Below are 8,894 nucleotides of genomic sequence, written 5' to 3'. Positions count from 1 at the left end.
GAATAAATGTCACGATGGACAACTTTGGGGGAAGGCTCCTGTGTGCCAGGCACTATTCCGGGTGTTTTTATGTTTATTAACTAATCTTCTCAATACACCAATAGAGTAGATACTATTATTACCACTGTCATGTTATAAGCAAGGACACTGAGGCAAAGAGAAGCTCAGTGTCCTGGCCAAGATCACCCAACTAGTAAAGCAAATAGGTCTAGAACCCAAACCCCAGAGCTGTGGAGCCTAATGTAGGGCTCCCAACAATTCTAAGAACCAAGGACTTTCATTATCTAGGGATTTAGAGAGCCTAGGTGACTTCCTTGACCTCACCTAGTTGGTAAATAGCAGTGCCAAGAAGTTTACTCAAGCAGCTGGGGCCCCTGAGCCAATGCACTGAATCTTTTCAATGCAGAGTCTCCACGTTCAGGACAGCGCCTCCAACCTCTTTGCTGAGAATGCCTATCATAGTGACAGAGGCTGGTGAGCAGAGAAAGGAGGTGAAAAGGCACTTGGGTGGGGGGAGACTATGGAAGAGGCTCTGGGGAGTATGGAAGAAAAAGAAAGGGGACCAGCTCTGTGCTTTATGGAACAGTAGTAGAACTAGTGCAGCCTTTCAAGATACAAGAAGAGGAAATGAATCAGAAGATAGGAAAGGCAGAGAGATTGAACAGAAGCATGGAGGGGAGAGAAGGGAGGGCACTAAAAGTGGAAAGAAAGAGAAGAAGGTGAACAAATTATAGAGAAGGCTATAGTATAAGTGTCCGGGAAAGTCCTGACCACCAGCTTGCGGGGGACCAGAGCTGAGTGGGTGAAGTGACAGCTCATGGCACAGCCCAGCCTCTGGCAGCTCCGTGTGACAGCCACATGCAGCAACGTCAGGCAGGCTCTTTCTCGGTGGAGGTGAGCATTGTAAGACGAGGCCCTTGGGGCTCTGCTCACAATAAAAACATTGTACGGGCCTTCTACACATGACTCAGTGTGTATTGTGTGTCTGATTGAAAAAAAGATCGGCTTTACCTACAAGTGCTAACGTGTTGGCCAAGTTGAAACGAGTGCACTATTACATAAGAAATGAAAATACCTGGGGAGCAAGCAGTTTACCACCTTGTATGGGACATGCAGGATCCTTAGAGGAAAAGTGCCAGGCGACTCTTTCGCCAACTGTGAGAATAGCTGTGGTTGGACTGGGTGTTTTGTTTTATTTTGTTTTGTTTTGTTTTTACCCCAGTGTTTGGCATGGAGTCCTGAACACCAAGTGGGGCCCCTGAACCCTGCCTGACACCAAACTGCATTCTCTAATGTCATTCCTGTTTTGCTTTGTTTGAGGAGTGGATAACAACGACACAGGGGAAAGGGAGAGAGTAATTAAAGTGTGTTTTGTGAAAACTTTATGCGCTAAGCCTGCAAGAAAGAAAGTGTAATGTTTAAAAGTAGGGACTCCGGGGCTAGACATAGTTTCAAGTCTTGGCTCCATCATGTCCTAGCTGTGGGACCTTTGAAAAGTTATTCAGTCTCTCTGAGCCTTAATTTTTTTCATCTGTAAGATGAGTAAAACAATAGGACCAACCTCCGAGATCTCTTGTGAGAACTGTATGAGGTAATGCAGGCGAATAGCTTAGTTTAGAACCTGGCCCATGGTGCCTAGCAAAGGTTAGCTAGTATTATCATCTGTACAATGGGAGAGATAACCTCCCCCAGTTCCCTTAAGGGACTTTAAGGCTGAAACAAAAGGTTAGCAAGATAAGAGCTCTTTAAAAAGTACTTCTTATTATCTATTTTATACTACACAGTGTGGTAAAGGCAATATTGGACACAGAGTTAGAAGACTTGGATTCTGGTCTCTGGATCTTCATCTCTTCATTTAAGGAATGAGTTTAGTTAATAAAGTTCTTTTCAGCTCTTACATCTTGGGACTTCAGTGCCCATTGATTCCGCTGCCCATCTACAGCAGGAAGGGGGAGACCCTCACTCTGGTGGACTTGTGGCTGTAACTCCCATTCCCTGCTGGCCTGCCAGGGCTCCCACTGATCAACTTAAAAAAGAAAACAAGAAAAGTACTCACACATACCTGGGAAGATGTGCCAGATACCTTAAGTGAAAAAAGGCGAATTGAAGACCTATATGTAATTCTATTGCATAAATATTCTAGAATAATTTTAAAATACAGATTTGTACATGCAAGGATTATCTGTTAGGCAGGATTAAGAGGAATTTTACTTTAGACTTTAAACATGTCTGTATTGTTTGAACCTTATACTGTGAGCATGTTTTATTTTATAAGCAAAATAATAATAATAACAAAATGTAAACAAAATTAAAACGTATTCATTGTAGACAGTTTGGAGAAAAAAAGAAAGAAAAATCTCTTATAATCCACCCCAACCTAGAAATATTGCTATTAACATGTTAATTTATATTCTTTCAGTCTTTTTTCTATATGTAAATATCACCTAGAAATATATATATGTATGTACAAAATGTAATCATATTGTCCATGATGTCTTATAATTAGCTTCACTTAACCATATATTGTTTATAGGTTTCCATGTCATTAAAGTTTCTTCTACAATCTACAGCATGATTTTAATGTCTGCTTATTTTTCCATATTGTATGTGGCCAGTCTTCCACTGCTGTACATTTTGGCTGTTCTCCGTTTCCCCCCATTGTAAGTATTGACAGGCTTTTGGAGAGTAATGAATCGTTGAAATATTTGGCTGGATTTCTCTCTTTGGGTAGAGCCGGCTGCTCTGTCTTTTCTTCCTCTTCTTTGTATCCTTCAGCTTTTGGGTGGAGGCCCAGAGAGCTCCACAAGGGGTGGTGTGTGTTTAAGAAACTCAGCTAAAGAAACAAATGGATCGCAAAGAGCTCTGAACCCAGAGTGTTGGGAAAATGCTGAGCATTGTAATTGGCCTAATGTTGCTCCCGTGAGAGATGCCATCTCCCTAGGCCTCCAAAGTTCTGGCAGGAATTTTAACTTTTCTCATCCAACTGATGACAAACGAATATTCCTCACTTCAACAGTTATGTGCAACACCCAAAATGTTTCCTTGAGTCTGTCAAACACTCACTGGAAATGCCTACCAGCTCATCTTTGAAGATGGAAAAGCAGACATGGTGACATCAGCAAATCAGGACCGAGGGCTGTAGGTTTCATCAAAAAGATAGCCTCTTAGACAGCGCTGGCCCCTGCTGCCTGAGCCAGGCTGTTGGTCCAGTTGCGACTCAGGAAGGAATGCCCCTGACAAGCTGCGGGCATGCCAGGGAATTACTCAGCACATGCCAACAAGTAACCTCATACGAGAGTCAAATGCGAGCCAATCTGCGAATGCTTTGCGTAAGAGCGTATTTGGATTTGGGGCTTAGCTTTCAGGGCTTGAGTTTCACGTTTTCCTGAGCACACTCCCAGGGCCCCTCCTGTGTGCCCTGCCTCTGCGTGCGAGTGCAGACAGCAGTGCCTCCAAGAGCCAGAGCTTGGCTCTCCCCTCGAGGTAATGCAGAACCCTGCCAGGGAACAGCTGTCTCTCATCTGTCTGCACTCCTCACTCCGGCCTGCACTGTTTCTCCATATGCCCTGGTTCTTACCAGTTGGCCAGCAATGTGGGTGACGCCTCCTTTTCCTGTTGGGACACTTAATAGTCATTCCTGGTATTGTCCTGGCCTTTGATGCACCTTACCAACAAGAGAGAGGTTTGTTGACTGACAACTGCTGATATAACAAAACTCTATCCAGTCCTGGCTGTAGGAATCGGCAAAATATTACTGCATCAACAGGTCTTTGGGCTGTCGGAGAGCCTCCAAAAGGACCAAGAAGCTTACAGATTTTAAGGCCCCTCACTCCTGCATCTGGCGTTTCTCCTGCAGATACTGTGAGAACTAAGAGTTTGATGGATTTAATTTAGTATCCACGTGCTGGTGATGTGCTCTCTGCTTTTCTGCATGAGTTTGCTACAGAATAGCAGCCACAGTCTGGGATCCCCTTCAGCCAGAGGCCAGAGCCAAATGACTTGGCTGGCCCGCCCATCTCATCAGTACCCCCTCGATGTATGTCAGAGTTTCCTCAAGGCCTTGGGTGTTTGTGTACTCAAGGTGATATTGAACATGAAGTGTTCAAACAGCAATACCTTAAATGAGAGACAAAGGCTGGTCAATGATCCTCTTCATAATTCTCCCACTGAAGGAAGCAGTTACTTCAAACTCCAAGCAAGAAAAAATTGTTCCCATGAGATAGGGCTTTTAAATTGCCCCTGCCCTGGCCACAGTACTCTCAGAGAGAGAATGCTCATCTCACCGGGAGAATGTGGTTGTGACTGGAGTGCCCAGGTTAGAGATAGGAAGAGCTGCAAGTGACTCAGAAACAGCTATATTAGAGATACAAAGCCTCCCCCTGGAATAAGTTGATAAGGACTGAATACCTAAACACAGTACTTTAAAAAAGAAACGAATCAGTAGTTAAAGATCCTGAAGAAAGAAGCTGACATTCCGACACACACTTAATAATAAGACCCCATGGGATGTTCAAAAGTTCTCCAGAGTAGGTGTGAACAACTAGATTTCCCTTGCCCCATCAGTTAAGGGTTCCCTGCCTCTGTTTTTGTTTTGTTTTTTTTAATGTATTTAATTTAATTTATTTCTTTTTGGCTGTGCTGGGTCTTCATTGCTGCATGTGGGCTTTCTCTAGGTGTGGCGAGCGGGGGCTACTCTTTGTTGCAGTGCACCGGCTTCTCATTGCGGTGGCTTCTCTTGTTGCAGAGCACAGGCTCCAGGCGCATGGGCTTCAGTGGTTGTGGCTCGCGGGCTCAGTAGTTGTGGCTTGTGGGCTCTAGAGTGCAGGCTCAGTAGTTGTGGTGCACGGGCTTAATTGCTCCATGGCATGTGGGATCTTCCTGGACCAGGGCTCAACCCCATGTCCCCTGCATTGGCAGGCGGATTCTCAGCTACTGCGCCACCAGGGAAGCCCCACCCCCCCCCCCCATTTTTTAATGAGGAAACACTGACGGTTGATATCTGAACCCATTATATAATGGGCTTATTACCAAATGTGGGTTCAGTAATACTCAAAAAAAAAAAAATTCCCATTCCTTTCAGAATGAAAGAACTCCTCTAACTTCTGTTAACTATAGATATATTGGGGCTGGTAGAATCCTTACTGTGTCTCTAATTTTAAGCATGGATGGTAGAAAGCAAAGGATACACAACCTAGGCAGCTATCAATACTTTCTGTAGCACTGGATATACCAGCAAGCCAAGGTCATTATGAAAGTAAAATTTCTTTCAAAGTAAAAAATGTACTACTAGTCTTTTACTAGTACAAGAGTAAAGCACAGTAGTTATCAGTGCTTTATTGGTAATGATAAGCCTCCAAAAGTCTCAACAAGTTGACCATACACTACCTATGTACAAGAACATATAGTGTGGCCTCCAGTGATAATAATGAAAGGAAAGAATAAATTTTGGAAATTCTTTGCATGGTTTGTCATAAAAATTAATCAGTCCAAACCCCCAAATTATAAAGACAATTTTTGAAGGGTTAAGAGGTGTGCTTCAAAGAGCTGTTTCCTTGATATGAACTTTGTGAAGATCATTAAAAATTTTAAAGTCACACAACATGTAAGAACACCTCAGGCTCACAAGGAAGGTTGTGGAGCTTAGGGTGAAAGCCTCTGCTGATGATTTTTTTTCTAATTTAATTTTTATTTTATATTGGAGTATACTTGATTTACAATGTTGTGTTAGTTTCAGGCGTACAGCAAAGTGATTCAGTTATACATATACATATATCTATTCTTTTTCAGATTCTTTCCCCATATAGTTTATTACAGAGTATTGGGTAGAGTTCCCTGTGCTCTACAGTAGGTCCTTGTTGGTTATCTATTTTATATATCGTAGTGTGTATATGTTAATCCTAAACTCCTAATTTATCCCCCCGCCGACCTTTTCCCTTTGGTAACCAGAAGTGTGTTTTTGAAGTCTGTGAGTCTGTTTCTGTTTTGTAAATAAGTTCATTTGTATCATTTTTTTAGATTCCCCATATAAGTGATGTCATATGATATTTGTCTTTCTCTGTCTGACTTACTTCACTCAGTATGATAATCTCTAGGTCCATCCATGTTGCTGCAAATGGCATTATTTTGTTCTTTTTTGTGGCTGAGTAATATTCCATTGTATATATGTACCACATCTTCTTTCTCCATTCTTCTGTTGATGGACATTTAGGTTTCTTCCATGTCTTGGCAATTGTAAACAGGGCTGCAATGAACATTGGGGTACATGTATTTTTTTGAATTATGGCTTTCTCCAGATATATACCCAAGAGTGGGATTGCTGGATCATATGGTAGCTCTAGTTTTAGTTTTTTAAGGAACCTCCAAACTGTTCTCCACAGTGGTTGTACCAATTTACATTCCCACTAACAGTGTAGGAGGGTTCCCTTTTCTCCACACCCTCTCCAGCATTTATTGTTTGTAGACTTTTTAATGATGGCCATTCTGACTGGCGTGAGGTGATACCTCATTGTAGTTTTGATTTGCATTTCTCTAATCATTACTCTGCTGCTGATTTCTGATGCTCACTGGGAAAGAGCCATTCCCAGGAAGAACCCAGCAGCACCTTGGAGTAGTGCTGCCCTCATAGGCAAATCTCAGCTTTGCCACACCTGCTGAAGAACTGGCTTCCATTGGTGGCAGGGTTGTCCCTGGAGTTCCTTCTCAGAGGTCAGCAGGGGCATAGGTGTCCCAGTCGTGTTACTCCTTGAGCTGTACTGTGAGGGCATCCTCAAAGCAATCCACTTTCCAATCCCATGCCCTTCCACTGAATGAAACCCTGCAAACATGAGCGCCTATCGGGAGCAAAACATGGTGCCATCCCACCGCCACTCTGCTATTTATCTGCTTTTTTCCTTTTGCTTGGTCTCCTTCTAATTATTGGGCTATCACCTTCAACTCCAGGGAGCCAATGTGTATTTTATTTTTCCAATCTAAAGATGAATAAGGAGTCTATCTTCTCTAGTCTGATGCACAAGATGAACTTTCTCAACTCATCCTCCTCAAGGAAAAGAAGTTGTTGGGTGAGTCCTGTGCGTGTTTCAGGTTATACACGTCTTAGAAATAGCATATACACACACAGATGCAGGGCCCCCTCTCTCAGGAAGCCTTTGCTCCTTTTACGTGTATCAAGTGATATAGAGGTTGTTGCCATGGTTAGTATCTCTGTTTTGCTCATAGTGTTGGGGAAAAAGCACCCCAAATGGGTATATTGCAATTTAGAAAATTCCCTGGGTACTTTAAAGCACTGGATCACAATGTACATTTTTTAAAGTGTCGTCAGTGACAGCCTGTTGGTTGCCATTTTTTGAACACTTCTTTGTGGAAGGACTCATCCACACCTGGATCACTGTTTCTACTTTCTTAGATGCCTGCTTGTTTCCCACATTTAGGATTCATTTGGATTATCTCAGGTAAATCTACTGACAAGGGTGGGAGGAGGATGAAAATCGGGGAGGGGAGGCGGTCAACATGGGAAAGGGATGAGAAAGGCAAGCTTGGATATTTAAAAGTGTCAATCATTCTTACTCGTTTCCTGGGTCTGCCACCTTCTGTCTGTGTGACTTTGGGACCCTCTCTTCCTCAATTTCCTCATCTGTAAAACTGGGATGATAACAGGGCCAACTTCGGGGAGCTGTGAGGTGTAACAAGTTACTATTTAAGTGTTTAGAGCACTGTCTAGCACATAGAAAGCATTCACTAAATGTCCCCATCCTTATTCATACTTTAGTCAATACATAAGGTGTTGGGGGCTGGGCCTTTGGAAGGAGAATGATTCTTCATATCAACACCACCATCACACATTATTGAAATATTTTGGTGTGAATGGGGCCAAATGACACCCAAACTTCCCCTCCACTGCTATCTCCTCTCCTCTCTCCAGGTTCAGTAAGTTCCTTTATCTACTCTAAATCACAGATAACTTATCAAGTTACTGCTCCCGGGGGAATCTGTATTTTAACAAAGATGAAAACCTTAAGTGAAAAGGTGTCACTTGGTGGAATTTCAGAAGGTGAGGGTGGAAGGAGGTTTCTAAAACCCTTCCAATCACACCCCAGGTGTGGTTGCTTCAGATGTCTACCAGTAGAAGCTGACTCTGGCAGGAAGTCACTTGCACTTTTCACTAATTGAGGTCCTGCTCTCCTGAATCTTGCAATCTAAAAAAGAGAACTTTGATCCAGAGTGATAATAGACCAAGTAAGTTACCCCTCTGTCCAGGTATTGGCTGGGAGGTGGAGGGGGGACTGTCAGGTGGAGCAAGAGCTCTTGTTGGGCTTCAAGAACTTCACAGTTTATTGGAAGGGACAAAACACATCAGATGGTGATAAGGAAATGTGTGTGAGTAAAAGGAAAAGAGGTGTGTTGACAGAAGACAGCCTGAGGAGTTTATAGAACAGGAACGTTTCTCAGGAACTTGAATGCGTTGGAGGTCTTTCGAAAGGGTTAGGATTACACTGCCTGGAGGCTGAGGTATGGCCTGGAAAGTGACTTAGCCCAGCCCTTCCTAGCTGGATGATTAACTGGATGATCTAGCACAGGGATTTTCACTGGAGAGAAACGGGAGCTCAGTATTGATGACTCATTCTCACCTACGTGACATCATTTTCAGATTTTCATTTAACTTTTCCCTTCCACATCAGATACCCCTAATTCTTGGGTGGTCTGCCACACCACTTCCTGCCAAGTCCCAGCTACTTTACTCTAGGTGGAGGGCTGGGGTACTGGATCTTATTTCAAAAGAAGAGAGGAAATTGAAACCAGAAAGTCTTTGTGATGAACTTTAAGAGATTCTTTTTTTCCTCCAATACAGGTTTCCCAAGGCTGCTATCTCTAGCTTAGGATATGGTCCCTTCTTTCCT

Source organism: Balaenoptera physalus, assembly GCF_965194825.1.
Source record: "Balaenoptera physalus genome assembly, chromosome: 3".
Taxonomy (NCBI): Eukaryota; Metazoa; Chordata; class Mammalia; order Artiodactyla; family Balaenopteridae; genus Balaenoptera; species Balaenoptera physalus.
This window is presented reverse-complemented; position numbering follows the sequence as displayed.